Here is a 15875-nt window from a genome sequence, read left to right on the forward strand (position 1 = left end):
CTTTTGCTGCCTGCCTGGGAATGGAATTTTTAGTGTGATAAATGTTTTGGAACATTCTTGTGGTTTTCTCCTATAAACAGGTGTTCCTGAAACTGCTCAGAGCTGATTCCCCAAGTCTTGTGCTTGTGAGACTCATTTGCTGGCCAGCAATCAACTCTCTTAAATTTACATTATTTTGGCTATCCTGTATTTTCTCTCACCTGCGTATTTCAGTTGGAGGCCCCAGTGAGATAGCCTTTGGCTTTGTCCAACAACTTGTCCCTTTCCCTGAAGGGCAAAGGGGGTACTGTCTCTAGAGGGTGGCCCCCAAGAAGATTTTCCTTGGACCTGGACCTTGGTAACCTTTTTCTGCAGACCAGTGAGAGCTAAATTGGCTCAATTGGCTTTGAGAGTTCTGGGAACCGGTTCACTTTCAGCTGAGTACTCTGGGATAGTAGGTGGCTACACTGGATGCAGCAACTGTACCCCCACTGACCTTCACAGGATGCCAGCAGAGTGCTCTAGTTGGATTGTTTGTCTTTTATGTTGCAGAATTGTTTGTCTACTATCTCTTTGTGTTTAAGTGTACTTAGGTCTATTGAAAAGGGAAATTCTGAGTCCAGGACTCTCCAAGACGAAGGGCCCCTGAAGTACTTCTTGAAAAACTTTAAAGAATTTCAGAAAAATGCTAATGATTATGGTTATAAAATTACCAAAAGGAGACTAAGAATTAGTGGTCACCATAGGGAAATTTTTAATCCCCAATTAATTGAAAAAATAAAACAGAAAGTCTTTAGCAATCCTGGAAGGGCAGATCAGATCCCATATGTTCTTGTCTGGTCAGATGGGTCCCTCTGAAAACTTTAGTTGGTAATACTTCCTCAGAGGTTCCCACAAAGATTCCTGCAACTTCCCCTCCTGTGTCTTCTTCTTGTACCCATCCTAACCCTGATGCGTTGCCTTGAAAGCCTCAAAGTTGGAAGAGGAGGCCTATTTCCCCTAGGATACAGAGACTCACTGTCCACCTATGGAAGACTTCCTAGACCAGCCTCAGGTCTCACCCCTTTATAACCCTCTGTCTTCACATTCTGCTTTCCCTGAGAATGGTATCCCAGTCAAGAATCCATTCCAAACCAGAGGAGGTGCCACCTATGGACCTCCTGTGAGTCCCAATTCTAGTACCCCCATTCCCCTGTTCCCCTTGTGAGAAGTTGTGCCCACCCAGGATGCTAGGGATTGCCCCTTCATGATTTATGTCCCTTTTTCCACTAGCGATTTTTTACAATAGGAAACAATAAAACCCCTTTTTCTCTGAGAAATCCCACAGGCTTATCAGTTTCCTAAAAACTATTTTCTTCACACATCAACCCACCTGGGATGATTGTCAACAGCTCCTTTAGGAGCTTTGTACAAGTGAAGAAAGGTAACACATTGTTAGGGAGATGAAAAAGAAGGTCCTGGGCCCTGATAGCTGCCCAACAAATGACCCCCTATGGTTGGCCCGTGTGGTCCCCAACACACATCCCACCTGGAACCATAACCCAAATCAGGGAAGAGAGGCCCTAGACTGGTATTCCCCAGTTGTTCTTGGGAAGGATTTAAGGGACTATGAAGAAACCTATAAATTTATCTAAGATTAGTGAAGTAAAACAGGGAAAAATGAGACTCAGGCTGTTTTTCTGGAAGATTCTTGAAAGCTTACCATACTTATACGCCCATTGACCCAGAGGTTTCAAATAACCACAGGACTATTGTTGATTTTGTTGCTCAATAAGCTCCAGACATTAGAAAGAAATTGCAAAAGCTAAAGGGTTTTGCAGGAAAGAATCTCTCAGAAGCACAGAAGGTTTTTAACAATGGAGAAGAGCCCCAGGACCAACAGAATAAAAAAAAAAATTGGCCAAAGAAGTCATAACAGTCCTAGAAGAGACTGAGAGGGGCGGCTGACAGAAAAAAGGAGGGGAGCAACAGATGCTAAATTGATCAGGGCCTCTGGGGGAGAGGGGGTTTCCACCATTAGGATCTGATCAGCATGCATACTGCAGAAAGCTTGGACACTGGAAGAATGAGTACCCAGAGAGAAGACCGAGGGAACCAGTCCTAGCCACTGCTCAACCTGAATAGGGATGCCCGAGCTCCTACATCAGTCAGCAGACCCCCCCCTGCCTCCAGGAGCCGGAATTTTAGTGGGATAAATGTTTTGGAACATTCTCGTGGCTTTTTCCTATAAATATGTGTCCCTAAAACTGCTCAAGGCTGACTCCCCAAGTCTTGTACTTGTGGGGTTCAGTTGTTGGTCAGCAATCAATGCTCTTAAATTTACATTATTTTGGCTGTCCTGTATTTTCTCTCACCCAGGTATTTCAGTAGCTAGTCCAGGAATAGTTTTGAAAGTATCATGAATTAAGAGATTGGGAAGAACATTTTAATTATTAATAGTATATTTCTTTTTTTTTTTTTTTTTTAGGTTACAACCATACTTTCTGTTGAGCCATGTGACTGGTTTGAAGAACATTACAGAACCTTATTGAGAATAAAATAGAACTTATAAAATTCATAACTTACATATTCACTGATAAAATAAGTGATATTTCTTGGTCTTGGAAGAGAAACTGAGTTAAAACTTTGAGTTCTACAGTAGTATACTTTTCTAACTTGTCTAGCCAAAACACAGACTTTTCCAATACTAATACTCTCTTGATAATCTGATCCAGAACCTACACTGTGTGCCAAGTGACAAAATTGTGAGGAGCATAATGGACAAAGGAAGGGAATACTTCTTTTCTATGAAAAAAAAAATGTTGACATATTATGATTTCATGATCAGAGTGACTGAGATAGCACTGTGGTTATTGCAATGCAACTTCTCCTAAGCATTAAAGAAATAGAAAGAATGGCATAGTATTGTAGGGCAAAAATATTTGGAAGTATTAGTTGACATAAATGGCAGAAGAGCAAATAATAGTGAGATCTTAAATGATTTTAAAGAGCAGAAAGATGACATTAGAGAGGAATGTTTTAAAATTCACAGAAAATTAAAAATGACATAAGCTTTTCAAATTATATTAGCTGCAATAGTTTTACTTATTCACCTAATAAGCAATTATATTAAAATATAATTTCTTGCTTAAGAACTTCTCCCTGGTATATAAATTACTAGCAATATACTTTATTAACTTTTTCTCAGACATAAACATGTCAGTGACTTACTTAAAACAGAAGGTATTATATATTTAATACTAATAAGTGATCCCTTAAAATTTTAGTGGATATTTAAAAAAAGAATTTTCATCTTTTATCATGAAAAAAAAATTCATTGATGCATTTATATATGTATAGACTCAGAGGTGCTTAAAAACAATAATTTTAATTTAGTAATTATTGGAAATCATTTCCCAAATCCCCACATATTGTACTCTGATTTTAGTTGTACATTTTTTTTAGTAAGGTCCACATTCATTCCTTATACAACTATATCCAAGATGACAAAATATAAAAATAATAGCTATAGAACATGTAATATTTATATTGAAAACCATTTCTAATTTATATCAGTAACAAAATAAAGCCACCAATCAATATAAAATGTGGTTCTTTCAAGGAGATTGTTTGAGAACATCATAATTTTTTTTTAGATTTAAACCAATTATCATCTTTCTTAAAAGAGAATTGAGTATTAAGCTACTCTTTGTAGCTGAGATACTATGCCCATTAAAGCCAATTCATATAAGCAACAGAACATCTTATCTGTCTCTGAAAACATCCTACTATAGGAGCCTCTATAATAAGAAAGAACATTAAGGGCCCTACAAATTCATAGTTGTGAGTTGCTTTGACCAGATGTGACTTAAGCTTAATATAATTGCACTTAAGTTAATGCCTACTCTTCTCAAAGACTCCCTGTTTTCCCAGGTTTAGCGGGAAATGTTTTATGAGATTTTTAATGTCATTTAAAAATGCCTTTGGACAAAATATACTTTTCTAATAAATAAAGTCTAAAAGAGAGATTGAGTATGGGATCCATTTTTTTAAAAGTCATAATAAAATGCCTTAATCATTTGATTCATATGAATGATATAAAAATATATAGCTCCACTGAAAAAATTTCATCTCAAGAATTTTTTTTAATAATATAAAAATAACTTGGGTCCAATACATATACATTTCTTAAGGTAATTTTTAATTAACTTGACATTGAAAATTTTGAACATGAATCCGGAGGTCAAAATAAACTAATGACTAAAAATCTTACAATTATATTGCAAAGAAACACTTAGTGAACAGAACTCTATATAGGAAAAAGTTGTATGTTTATTTACAAAGACTTAATGATATTCTAAAATCAAAGTTCAATGATAAGACAATATTTAAAGCACTGAAGAGATATTTCAAGTCAATTTAATTCATGCCTTAACCTCCCCTTTAGAAGTCTAAATATAATATAAGCATTATGGAAACAACCTAACCAATAAAGCTATATAATATAAATAAAGTACCAAAAAAACACTAAGGAAGAAATAATCAAAAAATAATACTACTTTATTAGAAATCATGAAAAAGATTTATAGGAATAGACTTGTAGAATCAGGGGTTCTCTGCTATGAGGAATGTGCTAGTTTTTGTTTTTCCTTAAAAGGCATTGAAACTGTTATCTAACCACTACATACCTGTCAGACTAGCTAGAATGACAGGGAAAGATAATGCGGAACGTTGGAGGGGATGTGGGAAAACAGGGGCACTAATATATTGTTGGTGGAATTGTGAATACATCCAACCATTCTGGAGAGCAATTTGAAACTATGCTCAAAAAATTATCAAATTGTGTATACCCTTTGATCCAGCAATGTTATTACTGGGGTTATATCCCAAAGAGATCATAAAGAAGAGAAAGGAATCTGTATGTGCCAAAATGTTTGTGGCAGCCCTCTTTGTAGTGTCCAGAAACTGGAAATTGAGTAGATGCCCATCAATTGGAGAATGGCTGAATACATTATGATATATGAATATTATGGAATATTATTGTTCGGTAAGAAATGACCAACAGGGTGATTTCAGAAAGGCCTGGAGAGACTTACATGAACTGATGCTAAGTGAAATGAGCAGGGCCAGGAGATCATTATAGACTTCAATAACAATACTATATGATGACCAATTCTGATGGACCTGGCCATCCTCAGCAATGAGATGAACCAAACCAGTTCTAATGGAGCAATAATGAACTGAACCAGCTATGCCCAGTGAAAGAACTCTGGGAGATGACTAAAAAACATTACATTGAATTCCCCATCCCTATATTTTTGCCTGCCAGCATTTTGGATTTCCTTCACAGGCTAATTGAACACTATTTCAAAGTCTGATTCTTTTTGTACAGCAAAATAACTGTCTGGACATGTATACTTTTATTTAATTTAAACTTTAACATATTTAACATGTATTGATCAATCTGCCATCTGGGGAGGTGGTAGAGGGAAGGAAGGGAAAAAATGGAACAAAAGGTTTGGCAATTGTCAATGCTGTAAAATTAACCATACATATAACTTGTAAATAAAAGGTTATTTTTTAAAAAAGAAACTGTTATCTACATTATTTGGCTGAAAGAACTAAAGGCCCATGTCATTGGTGTCCCTTCCTAATGTCCTAAGTACAAAAACACCACTCATAACTTTGTCTTACCTTGCTATCCCCCAGTATTTCACCTAACATCTTCACTTGTACCAAATTCTATTCAGATCATGATTTTCACCTACCCCATCAGTACACTGTACTTTTTGTTCATCAAGGATCAGGTTTTTTCATTATCTTGCCAGAGATCTGACTAGAGGACTTCACAAACCTTTCCAGGACATTTCCCTTATGTTTTCTTTTCTCTCATTAGAATTCCTGCTTGGGAGAAGGGACAATCTCATCTGTATTCTTGTATCTAACACTTTGTTTAATGTCTGGTACATAGTAAGAACTTAATAAATTCCTCATTTATCATTCTTCTATATCTGCCTCTCTCCTTCCTTCCTTCCTACTTTCCTTTTTACCTTCTTTCCTTCCTCCCTTCCTTCCTTCCTTCCTTCCTTCCTTCCTTCCTTCCTTTCTTCTTTCTTTCCTTTCTTTCTTCCTTCCTTCCTTCCTTCCCCCCTTTCCTCCCTCTCTTCTGTCTCTCTCTCTCTTTCTTTTTCCCTTTCTTTTTTTCCTCTTTCTTTCTTTTCTTCTTTCTTTCTTTCTTATTTTCCTTTTTTCTTTCCTTCTTTCTTTTTTTCATCTGTCTCTGGATTTTCCCTGGAGCCATCAATGGAGGTTTCTTAACTAATTATATTAGCTGAATATCTTTCCTAAATATGGCTAAGAAACACTCATTTTATTAACTTTTGGGTTTTATTTCTGTTTCATTTTATTAGAGCATTAAACCTAGACTCCTTGGAGACTAGAAAAACTTAGGTCTTTTCTACCACAAAGAACATCCTAGAAAAAACCTGTGCAGTATTAATGAAATGTAGATAGATTTATTTGAGGCAGCTATAAAACTTCCCTTTAATAAAAGTATGATATATGGTTTTTGAACATGTTAAAGAGATTAATAATCTATAGAAATAATTTTGGAAGAAATATACTATACAATAGTTGCCATTGAACAATGGCAACAGCTGCCAAAAGTTCCACAACACTCACTGGATTTGTCAAATAAACTGCAAAATGTTTTATCTTTTGGTAGAGCCTTTGGAATTGGAAAGAATTTAGAATGGAATGGGAAGTCTGTCCATAAAATAAATAAATAAGTAATCAAGTAAATGAACAAACAAATAAATAAACACCTAGTTTTAATGTATATTCATAAAGAAGTATTGAATCCATGTTTGGGCTGTACAATTTTCTTTATATATGTTGATGAATTTTTGAGGCAATTCAAACTTAAACTCTGGTTGCAGAACTTGTAGTAAGATTATCGTAAATAACTCCAGAATTACTGACACTACAAAAGATATAGGAGACATTGTCCATGATGTCTTTGAAGGAAACAAAAATCTATTACCAGTTGAGAGACAAAAAGACATAATTAAATATTCAGATTTATACATCCACAACTCAAAATTCTTCAAAACATCCTAAGTTACAAATCTCTATACCACAATTAAAAATTTCACAACATCCTTGATATTTCAAGAAATAAGTAATATTAGATTAGGATCATTAATACAAATAAAATTTTGCCTCAAATCACTTAGATATAATTTTACAGAAACACATTTAAAACATTATTTGAGATACATGCTGTCAACCTAAAAAATGTTAAAATGTGGAGTCATAGCAAAAGAAATGAAAACTATGTGGGAATAGGAAGAAATACAAATTATGCTCATCATTCTGTCTGCTCATCTGTTTAGTAGAGCTTTCTTGAAGATAGCTAAGTCTACTGAAAATGAGCTTAAATCTTAATACTGTCATCAATTCAAAATCAGTCATTTGAACCTTTTAGACAATAGGCCACCAAACATTATGTATAAAAGAACAATGACACTATAGTGAATTATCCAAAAATGATTTCTCTCAAAGCTAATGAATATTATTATTGTTTATCTTTTCTTCTTACAGAGGACATCATGGAAGTGATGCCATTACATGTAAATGAATTGGATTTAAGTGAGGAAGGGCTGTGCAAAGTCACCTGCCTCACTTTCCCCCCTAGAGATATCTGGTCCAGTGCTAAGAAAAGATCAAGATGACTGGAGATGATCCTTGATGAAATGGGAGACCTTGACATTTTTCATATTAATGAATATAAAGATGAAAAGAATAAAACAAGAAAATGGTAGGAACTGCAACACAGGTTCTAAAATTTTTAATACCTAAAAATTATCTAGCAAGCTATAACTTTGTTCCCAGAATCAAAAGGCAGATATTGTTACTAAAATTTAAAAAAAAGGAAAACTATGTATTGCAAATATAGACTTCAAACTATTATTGAGAATTCAACAAATGAGCAGTGTTGGAATCAGAGCATCCTTACAAACAATACAATTGCCTAGTTTTCTGAACACAATGTAGATTCTTAAATCATTAAAAAAAACTGTTTAGCAATTATTTTTGTAGCAAATATGTCTAAACTGCAGAATGAAAAGCTTTCAAAATGTACAAACTAAGCTGAAGAAATCAAAACCATTGGAAATAGAATGAGTTACATATCATCCATCTGATATTGGAGTTATCTCAAAGTTGCAGTGAGATGACAGAAAGTAAATTTATATTATTAAGCTTTTATTCAATCATTAAAAAGCATCTGCTTTTTTTTCCACCTAAGCAATAATCTGTAGAATATTAAATACTGAAGAACTCTATAAGGAGGCAAGAATGGGCATGAGGAGAAGAAAGAGGAGGAAAAGGAGAAAAAGAGAAGCAGAAGGATGAGAAGGAGGAGGAGGAAAAGAATGACAATCATAATGGCACACATATAATTTAAGTTTTGCAAAATTCTTTTAAGATATTAATTATATAAGTATGGAATTATTACAAATTATTAATAAAACAAATTATTTCAAACAAAACAAAATACTAAACCTAAGAAAAAGTTTTCAGTTATATTGCTATATGTTTTGTGAAAGGTATATTTAAACAAATACATGGATAAAAAAGAAGTGAATCAAATGGTATTGAGAATATGTAGTCTGCATTGAAAGATTAATTCATCAATAAGGGCAAAGAGTCTTATCAAATAAGCATTGTGTCTTCAATACATATGTGACTTTGAGAAGATAATAAATGAACAAAAATCTTAGAGGAACATAATAGGAGTATGAATGTACTCATATGAGGAGACTATAAATATGCTATTAATTAATTTTATTACATTTACATGATATTAAATGAGCAAGATAAAACTTTTATACTTCATCTATAAGTGAATTCTATAAATGGTTGTAATTGTAGATGTGGATATAGCTACAAATAGATTTTGACATTAATCCATTAGCATTCTCTGAGAACAATTATTAAGTTTCAGTACTCTTAAAAAATAGACAGGTATGGATGGCAGTTTCTGTCCCCATCATCTAAAACATTTTTTAGGATGAAAAGGAATATGTTAACCATAACCAAATTACAACAAACAAACAAACAAAAAAAAAAAAAAAACAAGCAAAAAAACAAAACAAAACAAAATAACAACAACAACAAACTATGTCTTAGATAAAGCTATAAAGAGAATGTATGAGAAAAGTACCAAATGTTAAGGTGGCTATATTGTGCTGTATTCCATCAACTCAAATATACTGATTTTTAAAAGTTAGAAGTGAAAAATTATGAATCAAATAACTGTTCAGAGACTTTGAATGAATATATAAGTTTCTTGGGGGTTTCATATGACCTGAAAAGGTATATCAGAAGACTTACGAATAACTAAAACAGCATCCTGCTTTCAGATAGAGAAGTCAGGGGAAAAAAAGCTAAACACAGAGGTCACAAGAAGTCAGAGAAATGCCTTTCCGTTTGTTTCTTGAAAGAAGGAAAGAGAGAAATCAAAACACTAAAACAGAAAGTAGTGATATTTAGAAATTGTGTAGTTTGAATATTAAAATAAAAATCTGTCTCTATGTGAATAGAATTAATGCTCTGTGTTAATTAGCAAATGTAATTGGTCTTTTAATTTTTGCTATATCTTCAATCTGAAATATATTAAATACATTATGATCAACAAATATATTGTTAAATATATTAATTTTAGTTACAGGAAATTATATTCTTATTACATAAACTATATTTCTGAAACTAGAGAATTTCTTTTGAATAAGTTTTAGATAACTTTTGTCCTGAACTATTTGCAAATAAGTCATTGATACATATGGAGTAGCCAAAGAGCACTTAATCAGTAGATTGCCTTTGAATTTATATTAATTTTCACATCTATGCATTTAAATTTCCATCATGGACTATTAAAACCTTTTTTTTATTGTTTTTATTACTTTAACAATATCTCTATAAGCCAGAAATGTGAAAATAGGAGAAATTTCCTCAATGTTTAACATGATCCTACTCTCCAGAATATTGCATGGAATTATATAACCACTACACTGTTAAACCTTAAAAGCTGCTAATGCATAAGCAATTATCAAAGATGGATTACTAATTAGTGCCCCAAAGAAGTTAATCACATCTTGAAAGCATGTAATGTATGTTTTTATTAACTTTTCTGGATCACGATTAATATTACTAAGTCCACATCTAATCAAGATTTATGACAATTATGATGATCCATACTTGAAACATGGCTACAAAATTAATGTGCTTGATGAGAAAATGATGATGATGATGATGATGATGATGATAGCAATAATGCTAAACCAAAGGAAAATACAGGAAGTAGTTCTTATTTGTCCAATATTTGGTCATATAGGACAAAACAAAACAAAGATGATCATGTTGGGAATGTATTAGTCTACTATTTAAAAGGACAAATGCATAAAACAGACTAAGCACTTGATTACGTAATGTCTTTTTTATGCTGTATAATTTGCCTGTGTTTCTTCTTTATTCTAATTGCATCATTACTCTGAGCCTAAATCTTCCATTGCTTGCTGTCACCTACTGAATAAAGTGCTAACTACTTAGTCTAGAATTCAAGATTCACCATAATCTTGCTTGCTCTTAATTAACGGTCTGATTTTGTTTCATATTACTCCATCTTGTGTACTTCATGTTCTAACCACACTGGTCATCACAGTGTTTCTCATTTTTAATTGCTCTGTCCCATCTAAATGCCTTTTCCTCAAATGGATTCTCTCCTTTCTCACCGTTGAAATTCTTTCTTCTTTTAAGGCCTGGTTCTAATTCTATTTTTAGCATTATACTTTTACCCTTACTCTTAGTTGGAAATTGGTATTTCTTTTCACATTTTTTCATTCCCTTTTTATGGACTTTTCTTTATATTGCATAATTTGTATTATCATTTTTTGTATCTACCTCTTTGTCTTTACTTTATTCCCCAACATGCACTCTTCATTCCAGTACTATTGACTTCCTGGTTTTTCCATGAACAAAATATTAGATATTTTGGCTCTGAGAATTTTCTCTAACTATTCCACATACTAGGAATGCTCTCCTGCTTCTGCTCTTATTATTGCTCTTACTGGCTTCCTTTTATTCCCAACTAAAATCCCACCTTTTACAAAAATGTCTTCTTTAACTCCTCTTAATTCCAGTGCCCCAGGAGTTCAAGATTACCTCAATAGTCCATCATTATAAAGATAAAGATAAATGATCATCTCATGACAAATGTAGGCCATCTCTCATTAAGTCATTGCTAGCAAGATTCTTGCCAGAATTCTCCTTTTTAGGCTGACTCTGCACCTGGAAAAAGATTATCTACCTGAGAACCAGTGTGGCTTCAGAAAGGGTCAAGGAACAGTGGAAGTGGAGTTCTTGTTCTTCTTTATAATAATAATATAAGATGGTTCTCTCTGGGGGAGAGCAGATTTCTCAGGGAAGTTTTCTGGAGGCAGCCTTAGTTGCAGATGAAAGTAACGATCACTTCAAAACTCAGCCAGGTGATAAAAGTTCAGCTCTTTTATTATCTCCAATATAACCCCGTTAGTTTAGAGGCCTATCTCTCTGCTTGGTTCCAAGAGCTCCCTCCGAATGTCTCCAAATCCAAATGTTTGTCCTTCAGCCCAGCCAGCCAAGTGGAAAATGGAATGGATCTCTCTTGCCTCGGAGAGAGGGCTTCTGGCTCTCAATCTCCCAGAGTGTCTGTCCCAGCATACTCCACGTCTGTCCCAGCATGCTCCTCTCCAATCTAATTCAGCTGAACTCGTAGCTTCTTTACTCTGAAAAACCTTCTTGACTGGCCCATTGAAGCTCTATTTATGCTCCTTCAAGAGAGAGGGATTGTGGGATGTGAGAAAGAGGGATTATGGGTTTCTTCCCAGAGTGCTCTCTGGCCTTAAGAGCTCCAAGGGAGGTGTGAATTCACAAAGTTACACAGTTAACTTTGTGAATCTCCCATACTTGTGAATTCCAATGACTAAAGGTATAAACACAAGCATTGTATAAATTAGTTCTACTTAGTGCCTTGTTTCAGGTTCTGACCCAAAACATCTCAATTTTAATGACTTAACAGTTTGTAAAGATTCCAACAAGTAGATATGGTGTTTAGTGCCTGAAAACTCCAGGAGAAATGCCAGGAGCAGAAAAGAGGTGCATATACATCTATCATAGATCTGACCAAAGCCTTTGATAATGTCACTTGTGGGATCATATGGAAAATTATGTCAAATTTTTCTTGCCCAGAGAAGTTCAACAACATAGTACATCAATTTCATGATGGCATGCTTCCGCAAGTTTTGGACAATGGAAAATGCTCTCAAGCTTTTCCAGTCACCAATGGTATGGAACAAAGTTCTGGGCTTTCTCTCATGCTTTTTAGCATGCTGTTGTCAGACTTATTGTCAAACACTTTCAATGAGGACAAAAATGGAATCAAAGTGAGCTACCACATTGATGCTAAATTCTTCAATTTGAAAAGACTACAATCCAAAACTAAAATGAAGAGAATGTTAGTGCATGGGGTTTTTGTTTGCGAATGATTGTGCACTCAATTCTAAAGCTGAAATGCAGCCAAGTATGGATCAATTCTCTGCGGCTTGTACTAATTTTCACCTAACAATTACCACCAAGAAAACACAGGTTCTACTATTAGCCAGCATTACATCATTTATATGTGGAGCCATCAGTTGCAGCAAATGATGAAATTTTGAATGCTGTGGGTTCATTGTCTTTATACTATACTTTCCAGGATGTACACATTGATAATGAGATTGACATATATTGCCAGAACTAACTCAGTGTTTGGGAGGCTCTGAAGGGAAGGATGGGAAAAGAGAGGTATTAGACTGACTACCAAATTGAAAGTCTACAAAACCATTGTACTGACTTGTTTGTTGTATGCCTGTGAAACCTGGACTATCTAAGTAGAATCATTCCAGGAAACTGAATCACTTCCATTCGAATTGTCTTTGGAAGATTCTGAAGATCACCTGGCATAATAGGATACCAGGCACTGAGCTCCTTTCTAAAACTAAACTGACAAACATTCTAAACTGCAGAGAACACAATTCCATTGGACTGTCCACATTGCTTGAATGCCAAATGTACACTTACTAAAAGATTATTTTTTGGAGAACTCATAAAGGGCAAGAACTCACAAGATGTCAGAAAAAAGTTATACAAGGACACTGTCAAGGTCTCTCTTAAGAACTTTAGAATAAATTGTGTGGTGTTCTCTTCTTTAAAATCTAATGGTTCTCTCTGGGAGCAGGTTTCTTGGGGAGGTTTTCTGGAGGCAGCCTTAGTTTCAGTTCAGAGTAATAATTACTCCAAATACAGCGAGCTGATAAAATCCAAACATTTATTTCTCATCTCCTTCCTTGGGCCCAGTTAGCTTTCTTAGAGGCCTAGCTCTCTGTTTGCTTCCAAGAGCTTTTGCCCCTAATCTTTTGCCTCTGCCAGCTATGGCTTCTCTTCTTCCAAATGTCTCCAGCCAGCACCAAGGTAAAAGTTGGAATGAATCTGTCTTACCTCGGAGAGAGGGCTTCTGGCTCTAAATCTCCCAGAGTGCTCTGCATCTCTCCCAGAGTGTCCTTTGGCCCTGGGAGCTTCTTGCTTTTATGTGCTCTCTAAAGGTGTGAACACAAGCATTGTTTCTATCAGTTCCACTTAGTATCTTGTTTCAAGTTCTGGCCCATAACATTTCCTTGTAAGATCATATCAATTATACTGAACCATGCTAAATTAGATGATTATTGTCTCTATCAATTCTAATGACTTACGAATAACTAAAACAGCATCCTGCTTTCAGATAGAGAAGTCAGGGGAAAAAAAGCTAAACACAGAGGTCACAAGAAGTCAGAGAAATGCCTTTCCGTTTGTTTCTTGAAAGAAGGAAAGAGAGAAATCAAAACACTAAAACAGAAAGTAGTGATATTTAGAAATTGTGTAGTTTGAATATTAAAATAAAAATCTGTCTCTATGTGAATAGAATTAATGCTCTGTGTTAATTAGCAAATGTAATTGGTCTTTTAATTTTTGCTATATCTTCAATCTGAAATATATTAAATACATTATGATCAACAAATATATTGTTAAATATATTAATTTTAGTTACAGGAAATTATATTCTTATTACATAAACTATATTTCTGAAACTAGAGAATTTCTTTTGAATAAGTTTTAGATAACTTTTGTCCTGAACTATTTGCAAATAAGTCATTGATACATATGGAGTAGCCAAAGAGCACTTAATCAGTAGATTGCCTTTGAATTTATATTAATTTTCACATCTATGCATTTAAATTTCCATCATGGACTATTAAAACCTTTTTTTTTTATTGTTTTTAGTACTTTAACAATATCTCTATAAGCCAGAAATGTGAAAATAGGAGAAATTTCCTCAATGTTTAACATGATCCTACTCTCCAGAATATTGCATGGAATTATATAACCACTACACTGTTAAACCTTAAAAGCTGCTAATGCATAAGCAATTATCAAAGATGGATTACTAATTAGTGCCCCAAAGAAGTTAATCACATCTTGAAAGCATGTAATGTATGTTTTTATTAACTTTTCTGGATCACGATTAATATTACTAAGTCCACATCTAATCAAGATTTATGACAATTATGATGATCCATACTTGAAACATGGCTACAAAATTAATGTGCTTGATGAGAAAATGATGATGATGATGATGATGATGATAGCAATAATGCTAAACCAAAGGAAAATACAGGAAGTAGTTCTTATTTGTCCAATATTTGGTCATATAGGACAAAACAAAACAAAGATGATCATGTTGGGAATGTATTAGTCTACTATTTAAAAGGACAAATGCATAAAACAGACTAAGCACTTGATTACGTAATGTCTTTTTTATGCTGTATAATTTGCCTGTGTTCCTTCTTTATTCTAATTGCATCATTACTCTGAGCCTAAATCTACCATTGCTTGCTGTCACCTACTGAATAAAGTGCTAACTACTTAGTCTAGAATTCAAGATTCACCATAATCTTGCTTGCTCTTAATTAACGGTCTGATTTTGTTTCATATTACTCCATCTTGTGTACTTCATGTTCTAACCACACTGGTCATCACAGTGTTTCTCATTTTTAATTGCTCTGTCCCATCTAAATGCCTTTTCCTCAAATGGATTCTCTCCTTTCTCACCGTTGAAATTCTTTCTTCTTTTAAGGCCTGGTTCTAATTCTATTTTTAGCATTATACTTTTACCCTTACTCTTAGTTGGAAATTGGTATTTCTTTTCACATTTTTTCATTCCCTTTTTATGGACTTTTCTTTATATTGCATAATTTGTATTATCATTTTTTGTATCTACCTCTTTGTCTTTACTTTATTCCCCAACATGCACTCTTCATTCCAGTACTATTGACTTCCTGGTTTTTCCATGAACAAAATATTAGATATTTTGGCTCTGAGAATTTTCTCTAACTATTCCACATACTAGGAATGCTCTCCTGCTTCTGCTCTTATTATTGCTCTTACTGGCTTCCTTTTATTCCCAACTAAAATCCCACCTTTTACAAAAATGTCTTCTTTAACTCCTCTTAATTCCAGTGCCCCAGGAGTTCAAGATTACCTCAATAGTCCATCATTATAAAGATAAAGATAAATGATCATCTCATGACAAATGTAGGCCATCTCTCATTAAGTCATTGCTAGCAAGATTCTTGCCAGAATTCTCCTTTTTAGGCTGACTCTGCACCTGGAAAAAGATTATCTACCTGAGAACCAGTGTGGCTTCAGAAAGGGTCAAGGAACAGTGGAAGTGGAGTTCTTGTTCTTCTTTATAATAATAATATAAGATGGTTCTCTCTGGGGGAGAGCAGATTTCTCAGGGAAGT

Source organism: Antechinus flavipes, chromosome 4, assembly GCF_016432865.1.
Source record: "Antechinus flavipes isolate AdamAnt ecotype Samford, QLD, Australia chromosome 4, AdamAnt_v2, whole genome shotgun sequence".
Taxonomy (NCBI): Eukaryota; Metazoa; Chordata; class Mammalia; order Dasyuromorphia; family Dasyuridae; genus Antechinus; species Antechinus flavipes.